We start from the raw sequence: 17,277 nt of genomic DNA, 5'->3' as shown, positions 1-17,277 counted from the left end.
GTCAGAGGGAAAGGTGAAGATGGCTGAGACATATGGAGGTGAAGTGTGTGGCTAAGGACATATCACCAATACTAATCCACTGGCGACCAGAAGCAATCTGCGTGTCGGCAGGCTTTGAAGTGTTTCCAAGCCTCCTTCCTGTGCTTGGGAGTGTCCTGGAGACTCTAGCTCAGCTGGGGCACTAATAGACATCTTGTGTGCAGCTGATTCATCCTTCCTTCCACCAGCATCACCAAAAGGCTAAAAGTGCAGCGTGGATTTTTCCACATGATATTTTCAATGATAGGAAAATAAACTGCTTGTTTAAAATGACTTTGAATGTTACAACTTAATTTGCTTGGGTGCGGAAAGACTGATGTTATTCACACAAGTAATTGAGAGTGCTTCAGAGTTACCTTAAACATTAGGATTTAAATAAGAACTGCATTTACAGAGTGATTACTGTGTGTCAGGCACTGCCCAAAGAAAACTACATGTCCTGACTAATTTCATCCTATGAAGTAGACAATATTATGATTATTAATATTGTTATTATTTTCACCTTACAGATGAGGAAACAAAGGCACTTAGGGTGGAGGTAACTTGTCCAAGGTCACATATCTCATTAGCTGTGGATACAAACTCAGGCATTAGGCCCCAGGGTCAGTCTTGTGCATTATGTTAGGATTCTTATATAAACAGTTGTCCAAATGGTAGTCTTTTGTTTGACTTTTTTTTTTGGACAAGGTCTTACTTTGTCACCTAAGCTGGAGTGCGGTGGTGCGATCATGGCTGTCTGCACTCTGGAGCTCCTGGGCTCAAGTGATCCTCCCACTTCTCAGCCTCCCAAAATGCTAGAATTACAGGCATGAGCTGCCATAGCCAGTGTGCACCCCCCTGCCACACCCATTTTTTTCTTTTGTTTCCTTTTATTTACTGGAATACTTTCTTTCCAGGTATGAGGGTAGGGAAATTGGAGGTAGACATGTAACCTCTGGGAGCAGGATCTTCAACTCAGGGCCTCATGAGTTTTTAAGCATCAGGTCCGATCTCAGCATGTATCACAGATTTGAATCATGAAAGGAGTCAGTTGAAGTGTTTGTCTGTGGAGGAAGGCTGGTGCAATATGAAGCCTAGCGGAATGCATGAGGTTGAGGTGATGAAGCTTAGGTCTTCTGTGAGCTCCTGACACAACAGCATGTCCATTATGCTAGGGTGGCCGATTGTTCCAGTATATCTGGGACTGAATGGTTTCCTGGAACATGGGACTGTCCATGCTAACATTGAGAAAGTTCTGGGTAAATTAGAATGAGTTGATCACCCTACTTTTTGCATTGTTGGGGCCGGTTGAAGCTCACTCCGTTCTCAGACTTTGAAATTAATCTTAACTTAATTCGCTGCTTCCTAACCAAATCCATAAGCAACCTGCATCTGAGGCACTTAGGACCCTTCTTAAAAATGCTGATTCCCAGACTTCACTCTAAACCTACAGAAGCATAACATATGGGTAAGGTATGGTGAGGACTTACCTTTAAATGTTTAAAACAAGCCTGCAAGGTGATTCTTATGCACGTAAATGTCCCCAAGCTACTGACTTCATTTTTAACAAAATGAAGAAACTGAAATTTCATAGCTTAGGGGCTCTGAATCTATCACTCTTGCTGCTGCACTTATTTTGACTTGGTGCTCAGTTTTTGTCAGTGGGGTCTTGTTTTGTTTCTTAATCTTTATGTGTACCTCAGTTTCCAGAACTGTGTTCTCAGTCTCTACTCTCCACTCTATGCATCCTATTGTCTGCCTTGAACCGGATCCAGCTTCTCATTTCTATGAGACCAAGACCTGACCCTGCCCTTCTCTGTTCTCCTGGAGCTCAAATTTCTCTCCTGAAGTCCTATTACCTGTAGATTTCCAAGCAGTCAACCTGTAGTCTGTCTAATGCCGCCTTTACATCTGCTGGTCAGAGTCAAGGGTAGAATAAAGTAATTGTTTTCATATTTCTTGTAAGAAACTGCTTGTCTGTTATACTGTCAACAGCTTGGAACATCTACATTAGCTCTGAAAACGGGGCACGTTGAAACCTGTACCTACCTAAGCAAAAGCATATATATATATAAATATATTTATAAATATATATTTATATTTATATAACATAAAATAAAAGCATATAAAATAAAATAAAAGCATTTATATAAACATGTATGTTTAAACAGTGAATCTGATCACAGCTGATGCAAAGGTAGGACTCACTGAACTATCTATGGTCTGATATTCTACTTGAATGTATTTGCAGTTAAGTAGCAGTCTTCCACCTTCACTCCTTGTATTTTCTAGAGCAGTGATCCACAACCTTTTTGGCACCAGGGACTGGTTCCATGGAAGACAATTTTTCCACAGACGGGAGATCATTTTGGATGAAAGTGTCCCATCTCAGATCATCAGGCATTAGATTCTCATAAAAAGTGCACAACCTACCTAGATCCTTTGCATGCACAGTTCACAATAGGGTTTGTGGTCCTATGAGAATCTAATGTTACCACTGATCTGACGGGAGGCAGAGCTCAAGTGGTCATGCTCACTCACCCACCACTCACCTCCTGCTGTGCAACCCAGTTGCTAAAATGCCATGACCCAGTACCAGTTCACAGCCTGGGGACTGGGGACCCCTGTTCTGGAGAATACTCAGTCATCTCAGGCATCTATTGTCCTCTGAAATATTGACTTCCAGGTAGAACTGATTCTTTCCTCTTCTGGCTCCCATTCTACAATGGTGGACTCTAAATCACCATCTGTGGCAGAGGCTGCTGATGTCGTACACATGCTCCTTGGCCACTGTAGAGTTCACGGGAAGCTGTGGTGGGTGTCTCCCCTGTGTGCCCATGGCTCCCCACCTCAAGAGCCTGCATCTCTCTGCTTCTCTGCCTAAGGGCTTTTTATGGGCCAGACAGCCCAGAAGTTCCAGGGACAACCTTCAACCAGTGAGGAGGAGGGTGATGGAGACCTCTGCTTTCCCATTTCTAGCAGGATGATTCTGAGTACACTGTACGTGGTTCCTCGCAAGACCTCAGTGGCATTGAATCCCAGCAGCCCACGTGGTCACCTACTCATTTGTGTTCCTAGGGTCCACTTCCAAGTAAACTACCTGCACCCATGTCTTTGTAAGAGGGCCTGCTTTGGGGGAGGCCCAAACTAAGCCACCATCTTTTCCATATTACTAGAAGTGTATGTTTATATGCCTGTCTTCTCCTCTCAGACAAGACATGGTCCCCTATGGAAGGCATCATTGTTCCCTAACATGCAGCTTGACTGACACCCAATAGGTAGGTACTGAAGCAACATTTGTAGTGTAAAAGAGTGAGTTTATCTGCATTTCAGTGACATAATGATGTCTCTGAGGTGCAGTAAAATCTTAAGGTATGTCCTAAAGCAGCCACTGTAGTGCTATGGGGATTTTGACATAGTAAAATTTCTTTTAAAAATTAGAAATCTAGGCTGGGCACAGTGGCTCATGCCTGTAATCCCAGCACTTTGGGAGGCCGAAGCGGGAGGATCACTTGAGGTCAGGAGTTCGAGACCAGCCTGGCCAACATAGTGAAACTCTGTCTCTACTAAAAATACAAAAATTAGCTGGGTGTGGTGGCAGATACCTGTAATCCCAGCTACTTGGGAGGCTGAGGCAGGAGAATTGCTTGAACCCAGGAGGTGGAGGTTGCAGTGAGCCCAGATCACACCATTGCACTCCAGCCAAAAAAAAAAAAAAAAATTAGAAATCTACTAGGTTTCTACAGGAAAGTTAATATTAACTCTCTTATGGGATTAACCAGAACATTCTATCCCTATTATTGAACCAGATAAAATAATTTATTGTATTTTTCTAATAATTGTGATTTATTCCACAAGTCTTACTATACTTTGCTTAAGTCAGGGAAAATCTGAGTCATTTCTTCATGGACTATAATAACTGTTAAGCCTATATTGAAAGTAAATCTTTCATCTGTAAATGAGGATAGTGCTAAAGAGGACTGGGGAAATTTTTAATAAACTGAGGACTCCTTTTTGTTGTTCCATTGAAATATATATATATATATATTTTAATGTATTAGACTGAGACAAATTCAAATTAGTCTATTCTTCAGGGACTACAGTCTTTAACTACCTTTCACTGGAGAAAGAACTCTGGCAGTGTGTGCCATTTTGTTAATATTTTCAGAAAGCTGGCAGTTCTTGAGCATTATTATTAAACCAATAATTTATTCCAATTTCTATCTGGAATCAGTAAGCAAGACATTTGACATCAGTGAGCTCTTTCTTCTTTATTTAATTTTTTTCTTCAAAGTTATGCACATTCATTTGCTTCAGCAGTGAGAAAACACAAAGCCTGCAGAATTATGACTGTCACTTTGCTTCTAACAAAATACCAGAAAGGATTGAAGGAACACAATATTAACTAACATAAGATGCACCAGGTGACCAGAGAACAAGTTCTAATAAGTATTTATGGTTTAAAAATGAATAATTTTCTATTTATCATCCTTGCTCTATACAAGAATAAGTGAGATTTTATTCATAAGAGCAATGAAAAGGCTGAGCTTACAAGAAGGTTTTTAGATAATTTATGTCAGAAACATTGCTGTCATGAGCTATTATTTTTAACAAATCACTCTAATGATCACATATCATTGAGCTTTTGGGTATCCTAGTTTTCATTAAAATTTACAGTTACTCAAATATTTAAAAAGCTTGATAGATTTACTATAGCTAAGGATCTAAATCACAAAAGACTGTTCAGGAAAAATATAAATGTTGATATGGGGCTTTCCAACCAACATTTAAAAATAGCAAGAAACTCATCTTTATATTACAAGAGATACCTAGCGTTGCAATAACACAACCAGGTAGATAAAAATATAAATTGGTCTACAAAAGAATGTTGTGGTATAAATGTTTATTGTACCAATTTTGATTGACCTTGCTTCTTTATTATATTTTAAGCTCCCCAAAAGTAAAACCTTTACATTTCCCTTGGCTAGTGCACATAATAGCATTTCAATTGCCTTTTGAATAGATATTTCCCCTTTAAATATTAAAACAAATCTTTAAAGTAATTGTGGAAATCCTTGTGAAAGGACAAAAGTAGAAACAGGAGATTGTGATTTATTCCAACAAGTCAAAGAAACCATCTTCTAAAGCAAACATACGTCATGGGCATTTGGTTTTCCCCAAGAAAAATAGATTGCTCTATACAAATACATGGTAAAGCCTGAACAACTAAAGAGAATGTATTCCAAAAGTCTAAGTTTGTCAACGCATCTAAAGGGAAAATAATAGAAATAATAATTTTCTTTGTTATAAAGAGCTGTAATCTTTCCTCTTGCAAGGTTCCTGAAATTTTTAATTCATGTACTGTGTGTTAATCCTCAGCTGGTATGCAATACCCAAAAATGCTCCTCTCATGTTTATTCAATTACTTTACTCTACATACTTGTATAGAAAGTCTTACTATAAATTCAGCCCATGCATTGAAATTCTTGCATCAGGAAGAAAAGTTAACCAACTGTGAGGGAGATTGGTTTCTAAATCCATATAGCCAGATAATATTTTGAGAGTGTTATGAGGTTTTCTTCACCTGAGTTTCTTTTATATGGACCCTTTCGTTGTCCACTTTCTTGAATAAATTGCTCTCTCTTATTTAATCATAAGCATTCATTGTTCCAGATAAGAGAGAATATGGCAGAAAAGCAGAAAACCTACTCAAAATGTACACAAAAACAAAGGCTTATGTGTCAGAAGAACCTGGAATTAGTTTCAATAGTTAAAGCCCTGAAGGATTTAGAGTGTAAAATTTATGCAATGAATGAGATACATTGTATCCCTCCAGCATACTTACCTTTAAATTGGGATTATTACAGTGTGAGCTGGGCTCTCTAGCTTTGAGCAATGCATTTGAAAACATTTTACATAATACCCTTGAGAAAAATGTCTGCATTTGATGGTGTCTAAGGGGAATTCAAAAGTTGATTGATGTATAGGTATCAACTTGGAGCCAGGTTGCTAGTGTCATTCTATGTGGCTCTGTTTTATTCAATAATTTTGTTAATTATTTAGATAAGATATGAAAGGGTTTGCCAATCAGATTTGTGGGAAGCTTGACATTGGGGAAGTTTGGAATCATGTTGGAAAATTCATGGCAGATTTAAACAAAAATAGCTAGGAACGCAAATCAGACCAAATTTAAAAAGATAAAAATATACAAGTAAGACCTTTGCTTAGGGTTTAAACAAACAAACAAGCAAACAAAAACCCACATTAACTACACAAATGAGGGGGTGGCAATGCCTGCTTGAAGAAAATGTTCCTGTGGGGCTATGAGTTAACTTCACTCAAGCTGAATGAGTGACTTTTTTGCCAGAAAAGATACTGTTGCGATAGGTTATGTTCAAGGGATAGAAATGGACCCACTGTACTTTGCACTTTGTACCTGTAAGATTGTGTTCAATTCTGATCTTTATCATTTGGGTAGGTTATTAATAAACTGTAGGACAGGTAGAGTATGTGGCTATATTTTAGATTTAGCAAAAATGTTTTTGAATTTCTCTTATATCCTAGCTATTGTCCTAGGTATTGGTGAACAAGAGTTTCTGGAAAAAGGGGATGATTAATCTGGAGATGATAATAGAGGCCCTTGCTAGCTGACAGCAATTGAACAGCTGACATGCAGAAAAAGAATTAGCCCACTACTGTGTGGCTCCATGGGGATTAGGCAGAAGTTATAGGGAGGCAGATTTTGGTTACAGCATCTGTTCACAAGTGAAGAGCATGGCCTTGGGTTAGAAAGTGCCTTGTCATATTCCAGCACAGGCAGATGTGCCTCTGTCAGGGCACATGACATAATGCAGAAAACACTTAGCACGGTACCTGGGCACGTCACAAGTGCTCAGCCAATGGAACAAAATAGTTGGACAGGGGATTCTTCTGTCTTTGGGGAATATGTGATAGATCATTCTAGAATTCTAAAGAACAGGAACTCTTGCCCATATTTTTATCCCTCCTCTCCATCACTGAGCTTGGCATATGGTTGGTGGTCTTTAAATGTCTAATAAATGAATGAGAGGTTTGTATCATCTCCAAAGTGTACATTAATAATTATGATACTAAAAGAATCATAAGCCTTCACTGTTCCAGAAAAGAGGGAAGATGGCAGAAAAACAGAAAAACTACTCAAAAAGTACACAAAAACAAAGGCTTTTGTGTCACAAGAAACTGGAATTGATATCAAAATTTAGAGTAGCATTTACAGTTCAGAAATCATTGATTCCAGCTTGTGGTTTACTGGCAATGTGATCTGATGTTATATGTTACAGCATCTTTCTTTCCTACTTACTTAAAGAAAATCTCAGTTATTCTCAGGAGCACACAAATCTTTTTGTCATTTCATAGAATGTCAACATTTGGTGGCTTGCGGATTTACTGAGAATTTACAGAAGACTCATAAGTTCATTCTCCAAATCAAGTAGGAGCCCATTTAATCTTGTTATAACTTGCATTATTCTGATCCACACAATTCATCTTTCTCTTAATTTATGAAGTCTTCTTACTTCCAGAAGGTTCTTTGTATTTCCTTTCTTTTAAAAATGAATATTGTATTAGTCTGTTTTCACACTGCTGATAAAGACATACCCAACACTCGGAAGAAAAAGGGGTTTAATTGGACTTACAGTTTCACATAGCTGGGGAGGCCTCAGAATCATGGCAGGAGGCAAAAGGCACTTCTTACATGGTGGTGGCAAGAGAAAATGAGAAGGATGTAAAAGCGGAAACCCCTGATAAAACCGTCAGATCTCATGAGACTTATTCACTACCATGATAACAGTATGGGGGAAACCACCTCATGAGTCAAATTATCTCCTACTGGGTCCCTCTCACAGTATGTGGGAATTATGGGAGTACAATTCAAGATAAGATTTGGGTAGGGACACAGAGCCAAACCATATCAAATGTTGTAATTCTTATAAACTGAACAAATAAAATTCTAAGCCGTCCAACCATCAGAATGGACCCCTCCTCTCAGCCAAGGGCATTCCAAAGTTAACCTGAAAAACTAGTTCAGGCCATGATGTGAAGGGGGTGGGGGGCCAGACATACTTCATTATCCCCTCCTCCGTTTTGGAATACAGGCACAACTGACTAGCATTAAAACAGAGATCTTAAGACTTTTTGTAGCAATAAGACACCAAATTCCAGCCTGACTCTAGTGTAGCATCACCTGACAGAGAGCAAGCCTTGAAAAAAATAAAAGTATTTTACCCTAAAATATATTTATTTGACGTATTGTGAATTGGCCCTGCAAAGCTATCTCTTGTGGGGAAAATTTACATTCTGTAGAGAATCCCCTTCCCTTTCTGGGTCTTTCCCCTGATGTGGGAGAGAATTAACTAAGAATCTGGCACCTTTTTAAGTCTGATAGGAAACATTTACAGTCTATTCTCTCTGAAGCCTGATACCTGGAGGCTTCATCTGCATAGAACCTTGGGCTCCACAACCCCTTATCTTAACCCAGAGACTCTGTTCTATTGCTTCCAGGTCTTTAGATAAACTCTTTCAACCAGTTGCTAATCAGAAAATCTTTTAATCCACCAGTGACCTGGAAGCTCTCAATTCAAGTTGTCCCACCTTTCCAGACCTAACCAATGCACATCTCACATGTATTGATTGATGTTTTATGTCTCCCTAAAATGTATAAAACTGAGCTGTGGCCTGACTGCCCTGGGCACATGTCATCAGGACCTCCTGAGGCAGTGTCACGGGCACGTCCTTAACCTTGGCAAAAGAAACTTCTGCATTGGTTGAGACTTGTCTCAGATACTTTCTAGTTTATGTTTTCAATACCCTTTCTAACCACTGTTCTCTCCCTCTAAACTCATTCTGGAAATAATTGATTATTTCCAGTTTTCCCATGACATGTCAATATCCAAAAAAAAAAAAAACAAACAAAAACCGAAGACTCCTCTGCCATCTCTAGAATGCTTATTATATACCAGAGGCCCTACGTATATTATCTCATTTAATGCTCATGACAACTTTATCTGTCAATGCTACTATTTCCAATTTACAAATGAGGAAATGGAGAGTCTGAGAAGGTCAACAAACAGCTCATTACTGAAACCACTAGGGTTTGAACTCATTTCTTTCTGTTAACTCCACATTCTATGGACTATTCAAGTTAACTGGAATTTTAGATCGAAAGTGTAAACATTCAAAAAGGGGAAGTTGAAAACTGAGCTCTGTTCTGAATGGGGTTTATTTTTGTCAAATAAATTGCATAGCTCCTTAATGCAATTAACCATAAACAATGAGAGATTTAGAAGACTGATATCTCCCAAAGTATTGTCATGCCTTCAGAGTTAGGTGGCTCCTATCACCAGACTAGAAACACCCTTTCAGAGGATTGACGTCAACCTCCTCCTCGATTTAGGACACAGAGTGTGGTGTGGTGTGTTGACTTGCTAAGGTCACCTAGCTGGTCATCAGCTGAGTGAGGACCAGAGGCCAGACTCCCAGATTCCCAAACTATTCCTAGAGAACTTTGAACAAAATCATGGATACTTTTCCCTGAACAGAAACTCTACTCAAACATAAGACACAACAGAAGAGATACATTTTGATAGTTTCAAGCTAAAAAAAAAAAGTCTTGATTTAAGATCAAGCAAGTGTTTAAAAGCATTTCTGAACCTCTTGGAGAAAGGCACTTTCTAAATAAAAGTTTCATTCGATCTTTTTAAAATGTTTATTTTAGGCAAGCATCCTTCTCATAAAATATTTACGCATGTTCTAATAGCAAACATTCACATTAGTATGTGTTAAAAGTCTGAAATTTACTTAACCAAAATTGTTTGCTTTTCTGCGTCCAACCAGCAGGATTTCCAGAAATCCAAAAGAGATAAAGAGATTTTCTTACAAAGCCAGTTAAAGCATCAGATAGAAATTTGGATAGGGCAATTCTAAAATAAGGCTCTTTTAGAATAAGAACTTGCTGAAGATCTTGACTTGAGGAGTCCACACTAGCTCAAACACCTGCAAAATGAGCAAATAAGGCATAATTTCCGCAAGACATTATGCCGGAATCTTGCTAAATTCTTTTCACTGCCAAGGACTCAGTTAATGTTTCAAAGGATAAAGCGCAGCAGGTTTTAGCAGTTTTTCTGGGTATCGAGAAGAGAGAATAGATTTAGGAATTGCCTGTTTTTATCAAAAGAGAACAGATAAGGAGTCGTCTTCTGCCTCCATTAGAGTTGCTTCTGGAGATGTCAAAATATTTCTAATGTTGGCAGCAGGCTCTGTGGTAGGTATATTTTGGGTAGAAAACAACTCCACCTGTTTCTTGGAACTTATTTTGAATAAATCTCCTGGGAAATCATGAGGCACAAGCTCTTTATGAAAAGAGAAAATCTCACTGCTGGAAGCCCCGCGATATGCAGAAAGAGCATCAGGACAAGATAACCTGGAGTTCTAGTTCTTTCTCCAACTTTGCTGCCTGTCAGATACGTGGCCATAGGTAAATCGCTTACCTGGCCTGGACTTCAGATTCTGTCTCTGTAAAAGGAAAACATTGGACAGTTTCTAAGTCTTCACTAGCGTTCTGTTATCACTGTCCTTTCCTGGCATGTTGGCTGTGGCTATTACCAGCCTCCTTCTCCCAGAGGCACTATATCCTTATGAGACATGACTTCTATCTACCCTTGTAAATGATATTTATAAGGCAAAAGGCACATATATAAATTTCTCATCTTTTTAATGACTTTTAAATACTTCTAGTAAATACAATTTACTAGCAAATTGTATCTGGTAAAACTTCCTTGGCTGGAACCCTATTAAATTCTTTCTTTCAGAAAAGAAAGAGGAGGTCACTTAAGAAAACTATTTTAGTTAGGTTTGTAAGGAGAAACTTAAGAAAATTAACTCTTTGGGCATTGTGGTAGCAGACAGTCACTAATAATGAGATAATGACAAGACTAAATATACTGAGTTGGGTAAGGGTTAACAATCTGTTAGTCTTAGTTGGATTTATAACACATGATTAAAGGTAATGAGGCCCATTTCTTTAATAGTGGTCTATGGTTGAGATTTTTCACTCTTTGTGGCTGCACACATAGAACTAATTAGGCCTTTGGATCCAAATTGGCCTATCAAATTCAGTATCAAGAGGAAAAAAATCTGATTAGTTACATTTTTCAAAAGTACAATTGGCCAAAATAGTTAATCTGATTGCACATCTAAATAAATGCTTTTCAGTCTGTGGATCAAGACTCATTAGTGTGTTATGAGATCAACGCATCGAGTCGTGGAGGGCAGTTTGGTTGTTTTTTTTTTCAATAAAAATACTAGAATAGAAAATATCAGAGTATATCATAATAATGGCTAGTATTAGTTTGTGAACATTTATTTTATGTATATAGGGAGAATATATATATATATATATATGCATATGTGTACCTGGTCACAATGTAAATTTTATTTCTCACTCTAGGTCTGGTAAAGAGAAGGTCAGTTTCCCTGGGAAAGATTCTGAGATGGAGATTTGTGTGCAGTGAACTTATTGAATAAAGTACAGGGTGGAAACAATACCTGTGCAAAAGATGAGGGCAGCAGGACTGGTCAGGGGAGGAAATTGAACAGAGATGTCATTGCAACAGAAGTCTAAGCTGATCCCCATGGGTAACTGTAGAGCTTGGATGGCCCTGCAGATTTGTCCTGAATTGAGGCCAGAGGGTGGCAGGACCTTTGTATCCTCACAGCCAGATGGATATTGGGCAGCCCCTGGGGATAGTTGGGGAAAGGGTGTCACCTTAAGTGAGGTAGCTTTTTTCACTGACCAAAGGTAATTACAGGGGGGGTTTCTGTTGCCAGCTGGACAGCAGGCTGCTCATCACTGGAGGACCCCAGCAGGGAGCCTGTCTCGGAGGCACCCTCAACATCCACACAGCCACCACCTAGACACAGCGTGAGTCAGACTAGCCTTCTTCCTGCGCAGGGGTTCTCAACCTTGGCATTACTGAGATTTGGGGTTAGATAAATCTTCATCATGGGGGCTCTCCTGTGTATTGCAGGATAGAATAAAGAGTCTGACTCCGTTTTTTATCGTTGACCACCGACAACGTTCCAGTCCCACCACCCTCTATTTCCCTCTTGCCCCACATCTGAGCAAGCCTTAACTAAGAAAGCTTGAACCATCTCTCTCTTGGCTCCAGGGGGAAGTTCAAATCAAGCAAACACAGGTCCATGGGTGGGAATCTTCACCCTAGCTCACTTCCTAACCATAATAAAAACCCAAGCCACATTCAGACTGACTTGGGTCTCTGCCTTGCATTCTCCAGAAAGCCTTATTATGTGAGTAATAAACCTTTGCATACCCCCTTGGTGTGTGTGTATGGCATCAGCAGCCTTAACATTGGAACCAAATCGTGGGCATAGGGTGTTCAACAGTATCCCTGGCTTCTACCCACTAGATGCCACTAGTAATCCCCTCCCAAATTGTGGCAACCAAAATGTCCCCACACATTGCCAGATGCTCCTGGGGGAACAAAATCACCCCTGGTTGACAGCCACTGCTCCAGGTATAAATTAATCTCGGCTAGATAGGCCATTGATAGCAAGATTTAAGTCCAGTGTTCCCTGCCCCAAGTATTGTGTAGGGTACTCAGAAAAGACCTGTGGTAGCTCTAAATCCTCAGTACCCAGCAGGATGGCAAAGACAGTTTCATGGGTTCTCTCTGGTTACTTACTTCCAGTATGGCTGTGAAATCAGAGTGGGTGGTCTGGTGTGAAAACAGGCTGAAGGCTTTAAACTTTGATTGTTTTATTTATGGGGCACATTAGCTGCTTCTTTAGAAGGCACATAAAATCATTTAGGTTCAGTAAAATGGGATAGTGTGCTGATTTGCATTTGCCTGCCATTTACAAAATCCATTTTATGAAGTGAGAGTGAAGCAGAATGGTATAGCTGGATTTTAATCACTAGAGTGTCTACCTCCCTGCTTAGGAGTTTTCATGCTATTCCAAAGACTGGAAACTACAGAGAGCAAGAGAAGTAGGGGTGGCTGAGCTGAAGGAGTGGCTCTTAAGTGAGTCATTGCTGAGGATGTTTCTGCTAACAACTGTAGACCACAGAATCACTCACTTGTCCTTGGTTGCCTTAATTTTTAAGTCCATGCTTACACTAAAATATGGGTGTTGAGATGAAGTAGAATTGTAGAATTAGTGACACTATTGCATTAGACCCTCTAGTAGTTATTTTCAAATACTTATTTGGAGTACAAGAGTAAATCTTTCCCAGCTTTCATTCAAGGTTCTTTTTTTTTTTTTTGAAATGGAGTCTCACTCTGTTGCCCAGGCTGGAGTGCAGTGGCATGATCTTGGCTCACTGCAGCCTCCACCTCCCAGGTTCAAGCAATTCTCCTGCCTCAGCCTCCCGAGTAGCTGGGAAAACAGGCATGTGCCACCATGCCCGGCTAATTTTTGTATTTTTAATAGAGATGGGGTTTCACCACATTGGCCAGGATGGTCTTGATCTCCTGACCTCGTGATCTGTTGGCCTCCACCTCTGAAAGTACTGGGATTACAGGCGTGAGCCACCACACCCAGTCCTCCCCCTTTTTTTTTTTTTTAAGACAGGGTTTCACTCTGTCACCCAGGCTGGAGTACAGTGGCACCATCATGGTTCACTGCAGCCTCGACCTCACAGGCTCAGGTGATCCTCCTACCTCAGCCTCCTAAGTTGCTGGGACTACAGGTGTGTGCCGCCATGCCCTGCTTATTTTTATAGTTTTTGTGGAGACAGGGTTTCAACATGTTGCCCAGGCTGGTCTTGATCTCCTGAGCTCAAGTGATTCGCTGCCTTGGCTTCCCAAAGTGCTGGGATTACAAGTATGAGCCGCCATACCTGGCTGGAGCCACCACACCCAGTCCAAGAAAGTAGGTTTTAATGGGGAAATTATTAAGTCATCTAGAAAGAAGTTGTTGTCTTGTCCTGGGCTTGAGTGCCGAGGACATCAAGTATAGAGTCGATTATTTTCTGCTGGTACCTACTTAGATTATAAATGGTTCAGATATACGGCACTAAGGGCAGGAGTTGACATGACTTGCTCTGAACTTCACACTGTTGCTGACCCAGAGTCCCAAAGCCAGATTTCTAGGAAAATAATCAGACTAGGTTATGTGTCCATCCTTTGTCCTCAGCTGTGGCTACTGGGCCAGCTCCTTCTGCAGTGTTGTGGGTGGGTGGGTAAGAATAAGAAACCAGGTCTCCTAGGCTTTCATTTTACAGAGGAGAGAATTGAACACCTGTGAGGTGAAGTGATTTGTCCATGATTATACAGCCAGTCACTGACTTACAGACAGCAATGAAACCCAGGGCTCCTTATTCCTCTATAGTCCACACCATTTTGTGTTAAAAAAAATCACCAACGGTTTATTGTATCTGTCCCACTTTTCTAGCACTTCTCCTTAATTAAAGGGAAGAAGGACACCCTTAGGTTGGGAAACTGAAGCAAAGGGTGACTTGCATATCACAGAAATGCATCTAAGTTTTCTACGTTACTATTCAGTAATTCAGTACGTTGTCAGTTTGACTTCTTTTCTACTGTTTTAATGAGATATTATTTACATACCATACAATTCATATATATTTTTTTTGAGATGGAGACTCGCTCTGTCACCCAGGCTGGAGTACAGTGGCACAATCTCGGTTTATTGCAACCTCCACCTCCTGAGTTCAAACGATTTTCCTGCCTCAGCCTCCCCAAGTAGCTGGGACTATAGGTGCACACTACCATGCCTGGCTAATTTGTCTTTACTGAAAATGCACATATTTTAAGTGTATAAGTCAATGCACTTATGTATATTTCCAGAATTGTTCAACCGTCTCCACGATCTAGTTTTAGTATATTTCCATCACCGCATGCACATTTACAGTCACTCCCCATTCCTACACCTTAGAGTAACTGGTATTCTACTGACTTGCTGTAGGTTTGTCTTTGTTGAACATATGGTAAAAGTGGAATAATAGAATGTGTGTTATTTTGTATCTGGCATGTTTCACAAAGGATGATGTTTTTGAAGTTTGTTTTGTGACATGTGTCAGTACTTAGTTCCTTTCTATTGCTGTATAATATTTCAATATATACATATAATACATTTTGTTACTCTGTTCATCAGTTAATGAATATTTAGATTTTTCCCCTTGGCAGGGTCTTGCTCTGTCACTCAGACTAGAATGCAGTGGTGTGATCATGACTCACTGCAGCTTCAGCCTCCTGGGCTCAAGTGATCCTCCCGCCTCAGCCTCCTGAGTAGCTAGGACCACACGGGTATGTACCACCACAGCTGGCTAATTTTTTTTTTCTTTTTTTTTTTTGAGATGGAGTCTCATTCTGTTGCCCAGGCTGGAGTGCAGTGGTGCGATCTTGGCTCACTGCAAGCTCTCCCTCCAGGTTCACGCCATTCTCTTGCCTCAGCCTCCCGAGTAGCTGGGACTACAGGCACCTGCCACCACACCTGGCTAATTTTTGTATTTTTAGTAGAGATGAGGTTTCACCGTGTTAGCCAGGATGGTCTCGATCTCCTGACCTCGTGATCCACCTGCCTCAGCCTCCCAAAGGTCTGGGATTACATGAGTGAGCCACTGCGCCTAGCCCCACAGCCGGCTAATTTTTTAAATTTTTAGTGGAGGTGTCTCACTATGTTACCCAGGCTGGTCTCAGACTCTTGGGCTCAAGTGATCCTCCTGCCTCAGCCTCCGAAAGTACTGGGATTACAGGTGTGAGTCACCACACGTAGCCTGTTTGCACCTTTTGGCTATTATGAATAATACTGCTGTGAATATTTGTGTACAAGTCTTTGTGTAGACATGTAATTTTTTTAAATTTCTCTTGAGTATACACCTAACAGTGGAATTGCTGGATTATATGGTAACTCTATGTGTCAAATTGCTTCCCAAAGCAACTCCACCATTTTACATTCCCATCAGCGATGTTTGCAGATTGTTTCTCCACCTCCTCACCAACATTTGGTTTTGTCTGTCTTTTAACTGTTAGCCATCCTAGTGGATGTGGCATGGCATATTCTTATGGGTTTGAATTGCATTTCCCTAATGACTAGTGGTGCTAAGCATCTTTCCATGTGATTATTGACTATGCGTTTTTTTTTTTTGAGAAATGTCTATTCAAATCTTTTGCCCGTTTTAAAATTAGCCTACTTATCTTTTCATTATTGAGTTGTAAGTGTTCTTTATGTATTCTGGACACAAATCTTTTATTGAATATAATTTGCAAAAGTATGTTGAATTTTGCATACCCAACAAAAATTGAATCCAGTACGTTTTGTATTTTTCGGCTATACTGTAAAGTAGGCATTGTGCTAAAATTGCTATAAAACTGTCCTTGTATATCTTACATAAGGTGTGACGTATATAAAATAATACATGATAATGCCACAATAGACGTATGGATAAAGTGCTATGGAGACACAGAGGAAGAACCAGTTAATTCATCATTAGATAATATAATAATTTATAATAACTATAACATTTAAATGGCTGCCAATTATGAAACTTACCGGATAACAATGTATTGATGAATTTTCATACACAATCTAATTTAACTCTAAAACTAATTTTATGGAAAATATGTCCCCATATTTTCTCATTCAGAGATTATGATGTCTGAAAATACATATAATTTTAAACAAATTCTGGAAATAGATATTGACTATCTATGTAGAAGTCACTGTAGATAACACTAAAAAATGTGATCCTGGCCTTTATAAATCTAGGAAGGGATAGGATATATTTACCAATACTATTTTATAAAGGCAGATTATTACCATTTCTCTTCAAATAGCCATAAAATCAAAAATAGGGAAGAATGATAACTTATAAAATTAGGGAAGACTTCTTGTAAGAGGTAGTGATTAAGCTCTACATTGAATAATAGGGAATATTTTCAAAGATAAAAGTTGACATTGAGGGCCAGTCATGGTGGCTCACTCCTGTAATCCCAGCACTTTAGGAGGCTGAGGTCAGTGGATCACTTGAGCCTAGGAGTTTGAGACCAGCCTGACAGCCTGAGCAACATATTGAAACCCCATGGCTCGTACTTGTATTCCCAGCTGCTCAGGAGGCTGAGGTGGGAGGATCACCTGAGGCCCAGGAGGTTCAGTTGCAGTGAGCCGAGATCACACCGCTGCATTCCAGGCTGGGTGACAGAGCGAGACCCTGTCTTAAAAAAAAAGAAAAAAAAGGCATTGGTA

The sequence above is a fragment of the Gorilla gorilla genome, chromosome 2 (genome assembly GCF_029281585.2).
Source record: "Gorilla gorilla gorilla isolate KB3781 chromosome 2, NHGRI_mGorGor1-v2.1_pri, whole genome shotgun sequence".
NCBI lineage: Eukaryota > Metazoa > Chordata > Mammalia > Primates > Hominidae > Gorilla > Gorilla gorilla.
The sequence above is the reverse complement of the archived record's forward strand: the minus strand, read 5'-3'. Positions refer to the sequence as shown.